This window comes from Oryzias latipes, chromosome 1 (genome assembly GCF_053564925.1).
Source record: "Oryzias latipes strain Hd-rR chromosome 1, Olatipes_Hd-rR_3.1".
Classification (NCBI taxonomy): Eukaryota; Metazoa; Chordata; class Actinopteri; order Beloniformes; family Adrianichthyidae; genus Oryzias; species Oryzias latipes.
In genome coordinates this window covers 25,148,163-25,164,362 of record NC_136237.1, presented here as the reverse complement: position 1 = coordinate 25,164,362, position 16,200 = coordinate 25,148,163, and the positions used below count along the sequence as shown (strand labels likewise).

The window sequence follows — 16,200 nt, the reverse complement described above, 5'->3', positions numbered from 1 at the left end:
ATAATATAATGGCTAATTTAAAATCAGTGTGCAGGTTTTTCACAATTTCATGATCTTTTTATATATATATATATATATATATAAGAGATTTATTGGTTGATTGTGTATTTGCATGAGTTCATATTTATTTATTTAATTAAATATTTAATTATGAACAGTATAGGACTCCATAGTTGTGTTCTGTCAGTCAGGAGTGAAAAAAACATTTAACCATGTCTGGATTTAAATTCATGGTTTTGACAGAATTCATGTTTGTCACCTTTTTCATTGTGTCCCATAGGTATTTAGTGTTTTTGGCATTTAAGCTGTTCTCAATGTCAAGGCGATGTTTGTTTCTAGCTTTTTTATAGCAATGTCCAAATCCTTTTGAGCTGTCTTTAATCCAATATTATCATTATTATTAAAAGCAAGCTTTTTTAGATTTATGCAACTTTTTACTTCCTTTGTTACATAAGGTTTGTTGTTGGGGAAATGTTTGACAACTTTTGGAACAATACCATCAATGCAGAAATGAATATAATCAGTGATGGTTTCATTTGATTCATTCAATTCCAGTTCATGAAAAACACTCCAGTCAGTGCAGGAAAAACAACCTCTCAGAGTCAGTACACTATCTTCTGTCCAGTTGGTCACAGATTTCTTGACAGGTTTTGAAGATTTTAGAACAGTTTTGTAGGTGGGTAGAAGATGAATGGTTGTGTGGTCAGAGTTCGCCAGGGGAGGGAGGGATTTAGCTTTGAAGGCATTTTTAATGTTCCCATAGCATTTGTCAAGGACCTTCTCATTACGTGTGGCACATTTAACATACTGATGAAACCCCGGTAAAGCATGCTCAAGCCGTGCTTGGTTAAAGTCCCCTAGTAGGAACACCGGGGCCCCTGGAGTGTGCTGAAGACGTCTATACACACAGTCTGCCAACTGACTGGTGGCCACTGATGTGTTCGCACTCAGGGGGGTGTAGACCGCACACACTATAATATTGCCAAACTCCCTTGGTAAATAAAAAGGGCGTAACGAGATGCACAGCATTTCCAAGTCAGGACTGCACATTTTGTCTCTAACTGTAATTTGGCTGCACCATTCATCACGGACATATATGCAAATACCCCCACCTTTGGATTTGCCAGAAGAGAGATCTCGGTCCGCTCTCACGCAGGTGAATCCATCCAGTTCAATGCAGCTGTCAGGTGTCTCCTCGCGGAGCCAGGTTTCCGTCAACACGATCATACATGACTCCCTGTATTCATGTAGATGCCGACTGTTGATCCTTAGTTCGTCTACTTTCCTTGACAGTGCACGTCTGACCGAACGCCCTCTTACATTTGCACCCCAAATGGAGACTGGATTTGATAGGTTAAAAACATACAATAATTTATTAAAAACTTGACACAAATTCCATAAGAGAAAGTTAAAATGGACTCGGACAGTTGGACCGCACTCCAACACTGCATGAGGGCGGCTGCCTCCAGGATCGACTCAGCCCCACTGCACTGGCGGGTAGCCACAAACACCACCAAGGGAGATCTCTGATCCAACTCTCACCAGGAGTACCTGCTCAGGGCCCAAATGCACACAAAAACACACCACAACCCAAACAGGGATTAAAAGAAAATACAAAACAGAAGAGGTGCACCTGAGCAGGTCACCACTAATTTATGGGCTGAAAACAGGGGGGGTCCCCCTTACACAATACTATATATGGCACCCACCAGCTACCATAAGGATAAAAGAAGGAGGCAGTCACCTTCAGCCAGGTCCAGACACCAAGATACTAAAAATGAGCACAAAACAGTTTAAAAATAGATAAAAGCAAGGGTGTCAAGGTTGGTTAAAACATTAAAAACAATGACTAAAAACACTACAAGCAAAACAGCAGTGGCAACTCTGCTTGAAAAGGAAAAATAAGTTAGTTCTCCCCTGGGACAAACACATGTTTTACAAACCCTTATATTACCTCTCATGCCCCAGGGTCAGAACTCATGCCACCACCTGTTAGTATAAATAGAATTTAAAATGTTGCAAACTCAAATGCTTAAAAACTTTAGTAAAAGGACTCAAATGATTAAAAGCTTTAGTAAAAAAGGTCCACATGTCAAGCTCACCCACCAAGGCCAAACCAGGAAACCAGCATCTAGATGGAACTCCCACTGCCGCTATTTATCAGCCTTGTGAGCCAATCACAGCTCAACAGACAGGTGCTGGCCATGAATGTTAAACTATGGAACACCATGAGGGACAAACCACCATCCACAGCTCTGTCTGTCACACACGCACGTTGCTGAGGATCACTGAAGGCAGAGGTGGGCAGTGTCCTCTTTTCCTGAGCCACTGTCGCACGCCTCCACGGCGTCCTCTTTTTCGCCGCGTTAATCTCCGTGTTAGCGGCTTCCTCCTCAATTCCACGGGTAGATCACTTGGTGCGGTGTCTCCCCGATGCCGTAAGGTTAATAAGGACTCCCTGGCGTAGACGTGTCGTTGAGCTCCAGCCAAGGTCACAGGAGCGTTGGAGCAGCTTACCCCGAGAAGTTCTCGGACAGCTCCGAGCAATAGCAACACGAAAATGAGGACTAAACGCATTCTTGCATGTGCAGGATCAGGCCAGCGGAAAAGTAAGAAAACTCAGAAGTTAGGACCAAACATTCACACAAGCATACAGAAACAGCACAGCACTGAGGCCCGGGTCGCGTGTGGAGCCGGGCCATCGGACGTTGCACAGTGCAGGCAACTTTCTTTTGCACAACATTCAGAGCGCACGTTGGTACGGACGTGCTATGAAATGGGTTGCCAGATTTGGGTGTTTTTTCATTTTATTTTTTTCGCCACTTCGGGGCCCTGCAGGTGACGGGGGCCCTACGCGGCTGCGTAATTCGCGTATAGGGAGGGCCGGCCATGATAACAATAGTAATAGTTTGCTGAAAAGAGCATTCACAAATCTTGGCTTTTTTTTGTCATTTGCATGTTTGTTTTTTGGCAGAATGTGTTAAAAAAAATCAAGAATTAGGCTCTGTCCAGGCACCAATTCTGACACAGGGTTTGGCTCTCAGTTGGAATGAGAATGGCGTGTGGCCCCTCCTCGAAGAGCTTGAGGAAGTGGCTTGTGAGAGAAAAGTTTACTGGGCATCTCTGCTTAGACTGCTGCCTCCACAACCCGGTCCCCGGATGAGCAGAAGAAGATGGATGGATGGATCAGAATTGACCAAAAAAGCGTACACTTTGCGTTAATTTTTAGTTGTAAACATATGGGATCGATTAGTCGTTACCTTAGTCGTTAGTCGCTATGCAGCTTAGTATGCTTCTGCATGCTGATTGGACCAACTAAAGCGCGCAGTCTGCCCTCCTGCTGGAACTTTCCATATGCGACTGCCACAGACCAGACTGCAGCACGCGGTAATCTTGTCCGTGCCTTCTAAGCTCTATAAACCGAGAATATTTGGATATTATTGTAGCAGCCCATGCAGTGTCTCATGTTCATGCATTTACTACTGCAGTTACGGTAGTGGGACTGTAGGGGGCATGTGTTCTGCTGTGCAAGATTTATAATAAAGAGACCTGTGGAGTAAACAGACGTGTGTGTCTGAGCGCCATAATTTCATTCACGTCTACAGACACCGAACCCTGTGAGGCCGGCTACATTATTAACATCATGTGTTTGTATTTCTGATGCCGTGGAGTGACGGTACATTTTATAGATACGATGCTAACAGGTTTGTGATCGTTTCCGTGCCTTTCTGCTGCAGACAGTCCATGTTAGCTTAGCATCATTCATGCTTAAATGTGGCGCTAACGTTTTTAATCTTCAGACAGAATCTTCGTAGAAAACTCCACAGATAAAACGTGGGATTTTATGGCACATTTCATCTTTTTAGCCAGGAAAATATGTAACGATAGATACCATAAAAGTATTTATAAGTTGTTGTTTTTTGTAGGAGAGCGGTGAAGTTCATAAAATGCATTTAGTGCTGAGAGAAGTTATATTTTTTAAATATTTTGCTCTGAGAATTGTTAAATAATTTAGATTTATCAAGTTACATTTCTTTAAATTTCACTGACTTAAGCATTTTGGATTTTTTTCTTACGTTTTTTTCTTCTGTTTTTAGAGCTTTTAGTTAATGGTTGTTAGCCAGGACACACCAATAATTTATAGAAAATTTAGGAAGTTTTCACTGGGGAATGACAATAAATGTCAATTTCTATTTTTACGTGTCTGTATAGTTTTTAATCTTAAAGTTTTTTGTTCTCTTGTTTTGGTTTTTCAGGTGCAGTTATTTGGGCCTTTCCTGAAGGACTATAGTTGGTAAATATGATCACATGGCAGTTTTGCAGTTTAACATTAGAAACATAAGAGGATTTACATTGTATTGTGAAGTTCACAGACATGAACCTAATAGTTTAAAGTGCCATGGACCAAACTGCAGGCAAATATTCAATAATGCTGCTTTTAAGGCCCACTTTCATTTGGTTCACAGTTTGGCCAGACTTAAAGTTAGTGCTTGTTGTGTTGCCACAGATTTAAATGTGTTTTTGACCTGTGTGAGTGTTAACTTCATGCTGTCAAAGATCTTATTTGTCATTTTACGACCACGTAAAGGAGGGATGCTCTGTATTAGGGCTGCACGATATGAGGAAACCTTGCGATATGTGATATTAATGATCAGTATTGCGATAATGATAAAACTTGTGGTAAATGAACAAATTGCAAAACAACCAAAAACATCATTCCCTTTTCATTGCAGCAGTTTAAAAATTATACTGTAGATCAGTGTTTTTCATCCAGTGTGTAGAGTGCCGTGGCCGTGGGAGATGATCAGGAGTGCCATGGGAAATTGCCCTCCCCTAACTGATCTAAAAACATTTACCATCTCCAGCATATCAGCTCTTTGTTCCTCCAAACAGGCCCTGATAAAACACTGGGTAGTTAGGAATATGAAAGATCATAAAATACTTTTTTCTTTGTTTTTATTTGATTCTATCAAAGACCTTCTGAGAAGAATGACGGTGCCGCGATTTAGTCGTAGCTTCAGTTGTTTTTGGAAAAGTCCCGCCCCTTTAACTGTCTCCACCAATCATCCTCGGAGACTTAATCATATGTCATCAGTCTGACCAATCAGAAGTGGTTCAAGTCTTCACTTCCTTGTTCCGATTTTATAAAAGTCTCTCAGTTCTAAAAAAAATACCAGCTAAAGCTCGTCCTTAGCGGTGTATCTTTCCACAGAATCCGGCATCACACCGTGGAAAAAGTGAACAAAACCATGAAGCTCAGAGACGCAAGTCTGTTTGTTGTTAGTTGGCTGTTTTTACTACATCTCCCATGATACATTGGGTTAAAGTCACAGCGTCTCAGCGCACAACGAGTCTTCCTCTGACGTCTTGAAACAACAAAGAACACACCTTAAGTGTGAATCTACAATTTCCATAGTCATGAAAATAAAGAAAACTCTTTGAATGAGAAGGTGTGTCCAAACTGTTGGTCTGTATTGTATGTATATATGTATATATATAGGTATATATAGATATTTTCTTTTCTAAACAATTTTATACACACTATTTGTTGTAGCATTACTTGAACAGTTTTTCCTCGTGAATTCAAATGTTGTTTTCTTTTGTTTTATTTACTTCCAGGCTCTTTGTAAAAGGCTAGAGTCAGTCAGAGCCACGCCAGGGGCCTGTTTCAGAAAGGAGGTTAAGTGTAAACTCTGAGTGCGTTAACCCTGAAATCAGGGAAACCCTGGGTTTTCCGTTTCAGAATGGGAGGTTTGTTAAACCAGAGTGTGTTTCTCTTTCGGCTTTTTCCCATCAGGGGTGGCCACAGCGAACGAGTCACATGGTAAACTTGGCAATGTTTTACGCTGGATGCCCTTCCTGACGCAACCCTATCAAAGCAACCGGGCTTGGGACCAGCACAGAAGTAGAGAAGGGAACAGGGAGCAGCCCGGATTTGAACCCTGGTTTCACGGACCGAAGGCACCGCAAACCAGCACAAGCTAAACCGGCTCCCTTTTGTTAAACCAGAGTAAACAGAGTAAGTCAAACCCGTTTCTGAAAAAGAGGTAACTTATACTCGGAGTCAGTGTCCATGGTTACTTACGCTGTAAACCTAACCTGGTCGGGAGCAGGTTTTATTCTCTAAACTCAAGGTTTCTGCCGGTCCCCTCCCCTTTTTAAAGACGAAGCGGTATTTTTCGCTTTAACCTTCATTGCCCACATTTCCGTCACACAGAGACGGTCTAAGTGACAAGAATGGCTTGTCGTTTTTTGGAGGACCCAATAGATGAGGAGGCTGCATTAATTTTCATTCGTAGAGAATTACATTTACGTCGTGCGAGGATTTTGAGACCTAGACTCGATTTATGTCATTTCCCCATACGTTTTTGTTTGAGCGTTACCGTTTTTCGTTGCAGTCAATTACATATATACAATGAAAACAACATTAGATAGGTATTGCTATGTAGATGTTTCATGTCAAATATTGTCAACAAAGCCTACATCAATGACATGCTCAAATTTGACCTGATTGAATTATGTTTTATACTTCATTTTTAGCTGCTGCCATGTTCTTTTAATTCCTGCAGGATTGCATCTACATGAAAATGACATCAGGGACATTAAATTAGATTAATGTAACAATTACTTTTTGGAAACACAATTTGCTAGTACTGCTTACTTTCTTAATCCCATATAAACCTATACCACTTGATCAAAGGGTAGACAAAAGTTCACTTTTAAAAAAAACACAATTGAATGTATTAATATTAAACTGACCAAAGTTTGCAAGAGGGGAAGGTTAACAAAAAAGTCCTCTAAGCATTACCAACGTTAAATGCATTTTCCCCCGATTGGTTCTCTACATTATGCAGCATTTCATGCAATTACACCAGGAATAACACTTCAAAAGTACACCTAAATATCGCCATTTTTTTATTTAACACATTACGCTATGTAAAAAGTTATTACAGCCAATATTTTCTAACAATGATTTAAATGCAAACTTACGCATTGACTTGAGCAGCTATGTTTTCCCACGCTAACTGTCTCTGTTTTGCAGATGCAGCGGTGTTGCTTTTCTTCCGGAATATGTGCTCATATTCACTGTAACTCTGGAGCAGCACGTCAAGTTCAGCTGGCGAAAAATACGCAGACCTCTTTTTTTCACGGTTGCCACGGTGACTCGTAATATCTGCGCTCCATTGATAATGGCTTCTTATAGTCGCGGTGCGCATGCTTACCTCCGAATCAGTCCACTCAGAATTGATTGACCTTTGCAGCTAGCAGGTGTGTTTATAACATTTGAGTGTGTGTGTGGACAGGCTCTGCTTTTTTTTTTTTTTTACTACATTTGAACTTTACCATAATGATTAACAACCAGTAAACTTGTTGCTTTATGCTACTTCATGGTCTTATCCCCCTTCCCCTCCTATTATCACCCCCTACCCCCCCTCTCTCTATCGTCCCTCTCTCATCTTCCCTTCTTTCCTTTTGCGTCCGGTCCAACACAAAAGATTTTCAGACATGATTGAAATTAATAAAGTTTGGCCTCAATTACAAAAGGGGTTTATTCAGACATACCTTTGGTTTTTCTGAAGATTAATAACCCCTCTTGTTAAAGTAAAATCTGTCCAACACAAGAGGCCCTCAGCTCTCATCTGTCTGCCCAGCTGTTGGACAGGACAAGTTAGAAAAAAAAAAAAAAAAAAAGAATTGATTGACCTAACTCCGATCAGCTTCTCTGAAACAGAAACTCAGAGTTGTTAATCTCTCGATTGACCAACTCAGAGTTCAAGTTTAACCTCAGAGTTGGTTGAACCTCCTTTCTGAAACCGGCCCCTGACCTTCAGTGTACGAAGCTGCTCGCAGACTCATGGGATACATTTATGCTTTCAACAGACTGTGAAACTTTTTGGTGTCTTCTTTATTCCTTGTACTAATGCAGAAACTCTGCGAATATCTTATTATATTAGCTGATTTGAAGAAAGCAACATTTTAAAGCAACAGTCTGTCATCAGTGACCATGTCCAACTGGCCCGTCAGGCATCGCTCTCTCAGGGACTAACAGCAGCTATTCAGCATGAAAACCTGGTGAGTTAAAACATAACATTTTTCTCTAAACAAAAACCATTTGAAGAATGATGCACTCCTTATAAAATACTCAGAATAAAAATGACATTTTTAACACTTTGTTTTTTTCTGCTGAGTTCAATATTAAACAGGAATGATCATTAAAAACACTGTTCATGCTTTTTCTGAATATCCACACTGGAATACATTTGTATTCAAAATGATTAATATAAATGATTAAATATTATCTGGAATATTCTACATTATAACACCTTTCCTGTCATAACAGAATCTTAGAGACCCAGATGCTGGAACCCGGAAGAAAACACAGGAGCAAGCTGGTGTGGTGAGTAATAAGATTGAATTGCCAGCAAGGTTAGGGAGTGAGCAGTTTCCGTGTGGTCCACAATACTAGAGACTGGATTCTGTGGCGTCACTGGTGGATCCCTCTGTAGGGCGGTGTTGGTGGAGATCTGTGGAGTTGGATGATCGGCAGAGGCTCGTGGTGAGACCGGAGAAGCAGACTGAGTGAGGTTTCCAGACACCGGCTGATTCAGGCAACCACTCGTGGTTTGGGATTTCCTGGAGACAGGTAAGGAGATACATTAGGTGCAGGCTTGGAACAAGGTAGCTTGACAAAAACTAGACGTAAGAACAAAATGAGCACCATCAGGGGCAAATGGACTGGCGATGAATACTGGTCCAGGAGCTCCTTAAGTAGGTAGGCGGGGATGATGAGTTGAGTGGTGGCAGCTGGGCTGAATCAGGGAACCAAGCGGAGAGGAGAGGGGGAGGAGTCTGACAGAGGCACCATGACATTTCCCTGCCGTTGCAACATCTATTAGAAAAATCCAGAGAATGCCCTCTGAGCTCATAAATAAGACTAATTGTTTATCATTTAGCTTTTTTGGGGGGGGCGGGGTAAATGTTCAAAAGTAAAAATTATAATAAGTTTGATGTTTTTGAAATATATTAAGTACTATTTCAGTTGCTTAGCTAAGAAATAATGAGCTGCTTTAAAAATCATACAATGTGATTTCCTGGATTCTTTTCTTTTTCAACATTAGCTGATTTGTGGATTGTTGATCGATAGAAGAGGGTAATGGTTTGGTGCAGGTCTGAGAGCACCTCCTAAAATGTATGGCTTTTCATCTCTGCCATAAAGTGAAAGGACGTAAAGACAACTGAGCGGGTTTATTCAGGAACTGAGTGAGGAACCTTCCAACCGCTCAGGCGCAATTCTAACCCAGCGGGGATCCTGCTCAGTTAGGACAGTGTTTTTCAACCTTTTTTGAGCCACGGCACACTTTAACCTTGACAAAAATCCCGCGGCACACCAGCATCCAAAAAAAAAAAAAAAAAGCAGAAATTCATGGTCTGTATTGATCGACAGCCCCCGCCCGCAATCTCACGTGCATTTTTGTGATAATTGTGGCCGGAAAAGCAGGAGGTTACGGCTGTTTTTTCTAAGAGATGAAATGAAAGTTAAATTAAGAAACTTTTTGTTTGTTGTGCTTTCAAGACGTTTCACAATTCTGCAACTCGTGCGCTGGGACACTGGCCCTTTAAGCCAATGCATCACGGGAGATGTAGTGTGAAAACTGCCGAAAAATTGCAGAAAGACTCGCGTCTCTGAGCTTCATTGTTTTGTTCACGTGTTCCACGGTCTGACACCGGACTCTGTGGAAAGCTACACCGCTACAGACGAGCTTTAGCTGGTTGTTTTGTTAGAACTGAGCGACTTTATCAGCAGAATTAAGAACAAGGAAGTGAAGACTTTAAGCACTTCTGATTGGTCAGACTGATGACATGTGATTAAGCCTTCAAGAATGATTGGCGGAGACAGTTAAAGGGGCGGGACTTTTCCGCAAACTGTCATATCTGCAGGTAAATCGCGGTACAGTCATTCTTATCAAAATGTCTTTAATAGAATTAAATAAACACAAAGAAAAAGTAATTTTAAGATCTTTTATATTCCTAACTACTCAGTGTTTTATCAGGGCCTGTTTGGATGAACACAGAGCTGATTTCCTGGAGATGAAAAATGTTCTTAGACCAGTTAATGAGGGCAATTTCCCACGGCACACATGACCATCTCCCACGGCACACTAGTGTGCCGCGGCACACTGGTTGAAAAACACTGAGTTAGAAGAGCCTCTAACCAAACAGGGGGGCGCGAACAAGTTTGACACAAAGAGCCAAGATTTTTAACTTTGATAGTCAAAGAGCCACACCACGCAATGACCTGCCAGACACACACCCACAAACACGCAATTAAAGCCATATTATTTATTTATTTATTTTTTTTTATTTTTTTTTTAACTTGTCCTGTCCAACAGCTAGGCAGGCAGATGAGAGTTGAGGGCCTCTTGTGTTGGACATATTTTACTTTAACAAGAGGGGTTATTAATCTTCAGACAAACCAAAGGTATGTCTGGATAAACCCCTTTTGTAATTTAGGCCAAACTTTATTAATTTCAACCATGTTTGAAAATTTCTGTTGTTGGACCGGACGGAAAAGGAAAGAAGGTAAGAAGAGAAGGATGTTAGAGGGGGGGGGGGGGGGGGGGGGGGGATAGTGAGAGGGGGGGGGGGGTAAGACCATGAAGCAGCATAGAGCAGACAGGTTTACTGGTTGTTTATCATTACGGTAAGGTTAAAATGTAGTACAAAAAGGGCGGGGCCTGTCCACACACACACTGAAATGTTATCAACATACCTGCTAGCTGCAAAAACGTCCACATGTCAACATGTACACAAAACAAATAGTGTTCACAAACGCATACCTATGACTTTAAACCAACTAGTGTGAAATATTTCATTCATTCAATCATGCAAACTATTAGTGCAAAGGTGAGCTAACACCTGTGCTCAGGTGAGTGTTTATGTTCTTCTAAAATGGATGGTGGAATGTGAATAGAAGGAGGAGGAGCGCCCAGCCACCCCCACACCCAGACCGCCGCCGCAGCAGCAGCGGCAGCCGGAATCCCCCCAACGCCACACGGGAACGGCAGGGAACAACCGCCCCCCGGGCGACAAAGACCGCCACCCAGGCCAGGGCCAGCAGGACCGCCGCGAGGCCCCCAGAGCCAGAGAGCAGGGAGGCGCAGAGGGAAAGAGAGCGCCGCCCCAGCCCAACCAGGAAAGCAGCCCCCCCGCCGCGCCGGGAGAGCCCAACGCAGGGCCCCACCGGAGAAGGATGTCCACAGCCCCAGACGAGCACCCCACCACCACCCAGGAGTTCCGGGCATCCCCCCGCCCCAACCCCAGGTACGAGCCAGGACCCCCCAAGGGAGACCCTCTCCGCGCTCCAGGCAGCCACCCACCCGGCCCACGGTTGGTCCAGGGAGGAGCAAGGCAGGGGCCCGCCGCCCCCGCCCATGAGGGGGGAACCCCGGGGAAAAAAAAGGGGGGCCCACAAGGGGTGTTGTAAATATGGCCCGACCAGGCTTGGCCACTGTTGGAAGTTTGACGGGGCCCAGCGCTCAGGGGCAAGGACCAGGACCCACCCCCCAGGGACACGAACACCCCCGGCTCAGGTGTAATGTGAACCCCCCCACCGCGCGGAGAGAGCACCGCCGGGCCCAGGAAGCCGGCACCCAGGGGACACGGCCGCCGTCGCAAAGGGGCCCGCACCAAGGTTATAATAGTTTCGGATTTTTTAGTAGTTTTAGTTTTTATTTCGTTTTGAATTTTTGTTTTTACATTTATTTAGTTTTAATTAGTTTTTAGACGCTACTTTACTAGTTTTTATTAGTTTTTATTTTTTGAAATTGCTTCGTTTTAGTTTAGTTTTTATTAGTTTTAGTGTTAGTTTTAGTTTTTTGTTTTTTTGTTTTTGTAAATTAGGATATTTGTCAGGTGCATGATTCAAAATCAACAGAATAAGTATTGTATGATAAAAAACTAAATCAAAGATACAGTTTGAAACAATTATTCAGAGGACACAAGGACAACCATCCTTGAATTAAAATACAACAGCCGATAACAGCATTACGTTATCTGCTCTTGCTTCTTTTTCGGGGGAGGGCGGCGACAGGCTAGCTTGTCTAGGTACTGTTGATTTGCGTTGTTGTGTGCGCTTTTTAAATGTACTTTTAGATTCGTAGGGTTTTTCCCTTTGAGGAGCGTTCCACAAATTTTGTCCCCTGCTTCGACTACAAGGCACTTACTTTTGTTTTCAACGCTGTTATATTCAAAAAAGTCCCAAATAGGACTCTCCCGCTTTCTCCCAACTGTTAATGCAGCCATCACGCTCATGTAAAGGTCTATGACACCGCTAGCCGGCAGTGTCTGACAGACATCATGTGACGTCACAGACAACGTGATGCCGTAAGGGTCAAATACACAGTAAAACTAGCAGCGTGAAGTAAATAGACTTTATTTCAACCCAAAAGACTTATGTATTAACAAAGACGAAAACGAAGTATTTTTTGGGGTTAATATTAGTTAGTTTCAGTTCGTTTTATACACACAACAAACAGTTTTAGTTAGTTTTCGTTTTTTTTAAAACTCTCGTTTTTATTTTTATTTCAGTTAACGAAAATGTTTTTTCAGTTCTAGTTTTAGTTTTTTCGTTCGTTTTCGTTAACTATAATAACCTTGGCCCGCACCCACCACCAGGGAAGGGGCAGGGGACAGATGGACCCAGGTCCCACCTTCCTTGCAAAATGTGTGTGCGTGTATGTGTGTTTGAGAGGGTGTGTGTGTGCATGTGTGTGTGTTTATGTTGGAATGTATATATTGAGGGGGCAGGGGTGTGTGTACTAAGGGGGGTGCAGTTAAAATTGGCGAGTAGGGCACTAAGGGGACATCTCCTGATTACTCACAGTGATGTCCCCTCACCCTCCCCACCAAGGGGCCCTAAATGTCTAAGGTGCGGTTAAAATTGGCGGGTAGGGTGCTAGGAGGACATCTGCTGCTTGCTGGCAGTGATGTCCAAGCACCCCCCCTACCAAGGACCCTACATGTCTAAGGTGCAAATAAAACCGAAAGAGGGGGGGCCCACTCCGTATGGTAACCATAGGAGGGGGGCCACTGCCAAGTAGCTCCCCCCCAAGGCGCATCACAGGCTAGAACCCCCACCCCCTCACTCTAATATGAGGTTATATGAGGAAGGGGGTAAGTTGGGGACAGCTGGTAGACCGTCCCCCGGTGGTCAAACAGCTGTCCCCCCGCCCCCCCCAGCAAAGGGGCCAGGCCCACCCAGCCCATGGGCCCCACCCCCGAAGGCGCCGACACTCCAGGCCCAGCACCAACCACCCCACACAGAGAGAGAGGAGCCAGAAAGCGTCGTTCCCCCCCCCCCCCCGGAGCAAGCCCAGGCCCCCACCCCCAAACGCCGGCCCTAGAAGAGCTCTGGTCAGGCCTCGACGGGACCGAGGCGGCCAACCGGCCGGGGCAACCACCGGTTGCCTCAGCGGAGACCCTGACCGGTCAGCCCCCCCGCCCCGTACCAATAGTGGGCCCCTCCTCCCCCCCAGAACGCCCCCCACAGGACAGGGCCGACAAGCCCCCCACCCCACCCCACCCCAGACCCCGCAGCCAGGCGGATGACACCCAGAGCGACCGGGGGCCCCGAGAGGGTTGTCCCGTCCCGTCCCAGAGCCAGAGAAGGGCCGACCCCAGCCCCAGGTGCAGATGGGCAGCCCATCCAGCGCCCCTGGGCCCCCCCCCCCCTGAGCAGGGCCCCCCGCCAACCCCCCCCAGCACGGGCAAAGGGACCACCCCCCCAAGCCAAGCCAGACCACCACCCCACCCCCCACCACGCACCCCCACACCCAAGCCCAGAGGACCCCGCAGCGCATCAGCCCGCCCCACCCAGGCACCGGACCCGACCCCCCGACCAACGGAGCCCTCACCGCCCCCGCCAGGCACCGGAGGCCCCGACCCCCACCCCAAACCACGGCAGAAGGGCAAGGAGCAGCGACGACCAAGCCCCCCACCCCCTAAGTCATGGAGTCAGCCACAGGAGACCAGAGAGACTGAATTCTTTCAAAGTTATTGAGCTTTGGGCTGACATTTTTTCCAAGCTGATATGATCAAACAGCAGATTTCTGTGTTGACTTATGTTTATATTTTTCTTGTTTTTCCAATTTATTAAAATAGTTTTTTTGGCAATACAAAGAGTTATGAAAATTATAGATGCTAATCCTTCTTCTATATCGATGGCACTCATGTCACCAAGCACACAAAGTGACGGTGAGGCCGTGATTGAAACCTTAAGCCAGACTGATAAATCGGCACATACCTGCTGCCAGAGAGCCAGTTTGAATTCAACTATGAAAATATAGGAGTGGCTGACCGGCGGCTCTACAATAACTTATGACCGGGGTTTAAATGTGCAAAAAGTCATAAGAAAGAAAATCCAAAAATGGTTACTCAATTTTGTTTCTTCTTTACTGATTTGTGTGTTAAAGAGTAAACTTAAAAAAAAAACATTCAACACAGACTTAAAAGAGGGAGCACATATTCTCTGACTTCTCCACCTTAACCCTTGTGCTATCCTAGGCACTTTACCATTGGGAGTTGGGTCATCTAGACCCACTAGACAGTGCTCTGAACCCTTTTTCTTCAATGATTTGTGATTTTCACAGGTTTCCATGGGTTCCATGAAATCTTTCCACCTTTAAAAGTTGCTAACTGTTCTCCCTTTGATGACTTCATTAATCCCACCATCCCATGCTGTGTCTGCATGCAGGTTCCAGGAAGTGAGGCTGAGCATGAGAAGGAAGAGGAGGAGGAGGATGACGAAGAGGGGAGGTGTCTGATATCTGAGTCTCAGAGTCAGGATGTACGTGCTTTGCATGCTGGGATAGCATAAAGTGGTGCAAACCTTTCATCAAAGCACGTGACACTTGCTGATGCTTCAGTCTTTTTTAATAATAAGTCAGTTATTGCTGGCAGCCAAAAGAACTGTCTGTTTCTAGCCTTGGTGTCTTTTCTTTATCAAAGCTTGTATTTTATACATGGGTTGTTTAGGCTTTTGGTATTTTTTAAAAATAGTTCTTTTTATTGTCTTACTAAGGAGCCCGTGACCTGACATGGGTAAAATAATAAATATCTTGTTCCCACACTATAATTAATTTGTGTGAGTGAAATAATTAGTCATACATAAACAGATGTGAGCAATAGTTATATTTACAGCAGACACCTTCACATTTCTGTCTGTGTGTCTCATTACATTGCATGAAAGACACGGATGATGTTTAGAGATAAGATTTATACATTTTAAAAAGCTCTACAAAAGCATTATACTCCTTAGCAGTCATTTTACATCAGAAGGCTAGTTGGTACATGCCACGTATGGGATATGTGTGATGCATGATGGGATACAGCTCCACTGTTATGCATCAGCTAAACACCAGAGGGCGTTGTTGATCTGTAATCAGTCTCAGGCGTCTCCAGTCCTGTTCCTTGTCCAGCAACCGGGGTTTATTAAAGCCGCCCCGTTTCTCCTCCTGCTATAAGCTCTGCAGTTCTCGCCCGATAAATACGAGCTCATCAAGGAAGCTGTGAGGCACGCGCTTTATACTGTTGCGGAGTGTGTGTTTGTGCTGAGCGGCGCGCGTGCCACGAGGGAGGGGCGCGTGCAGGTGGAGATGGGGGTGTGAGCACGGAGCGGAGGTGTGTGCGTGAAATATATTGTGTGTTCGGAGGACGGAGCACTAAATTAGTAGTCGTTGTTCCCCATCAATACTGATCAATACGGAGCCAGCAGCGCCAAATGCCTCACAATATGCCACGCTCCCCGCATTGCACCGTTTACACCAGAGCATGAATACGATGGTCGCTGCTTTCTGTCTTTGTAATAAAACGCCTCATCTGTTAATACAAAAGTATCTTTATGTAAACTCACTGTGTAGTTTTTAATCATCAGTACATAAACAATAATGTTGAAATAAACATGTAACAAATAAACATGAAGATGAAAAGAAAGAAGTACTTTTTTTATCTTTTCTGGACGCAATCTACACTTATGTCCTTGAAAATCGATCGCGATCGACGTAATGAGCACCCTTGATATAATATATACATGCATAATATATATAATATATAATGATGTTGTGGCTCCGGGTGCTTTTTTTTTCATTAGGGGGGGTCCCAAATGGCTCTTTTGAGTAAAAAAGGTTGCCGACCCCTGTCTTA

At 44.2% G+C, this 16,200-nt stretch overlaps 2 long non-coding RNA genes across 3 annotated transcripts; one reads left to right on the top strand and one right to left on the bottom strand.

Moving 5' to 3' along the window:
• Positions 1–1,422: 1,422 nt before the first annotated feature.
• On the bottom strand, positions 1,423–2,238 carry LOC144994379 (uncharacterized). Its single transcript, XR_013657904.1, has 3 exons — positions 2,107–2,238; positions 1,955–1,989; positions 1,423–1,771 (listed from the first exon to the last, which is right to left on the bottom strand). It is a non-coding gene; the product is annotated as an uncharacterized LOC144994379 (long non-coding RNA).
• Positions 2,239–2,350: 112 nt separating this feature from the next.
• Positions 2,351–15,998, top strand: LOC144991044 (uncharacterized). 2 transcript variants are annotated; one of them, XR_013654966.1, is made up of 6 exons: positions 2,351–3,704; positions 4,257–4,294; positions 7,956–8,073; positions 8,342–8,398; positions 8,508–8,644; positions 14,753–15,998. It is a non-coding gene; the product is annotated as an uncharacterized LOC144991044 (long non-coding RNA). The 2 variants fall into 2 exon arrangements; XR_013654965.1 differs by lacking the exon at positions 14,753–15,998 and having other exon boundaries at positions 8,508–10,167.
• Positions 15,999–16,200: the final 202 nt, after the last annotated feature.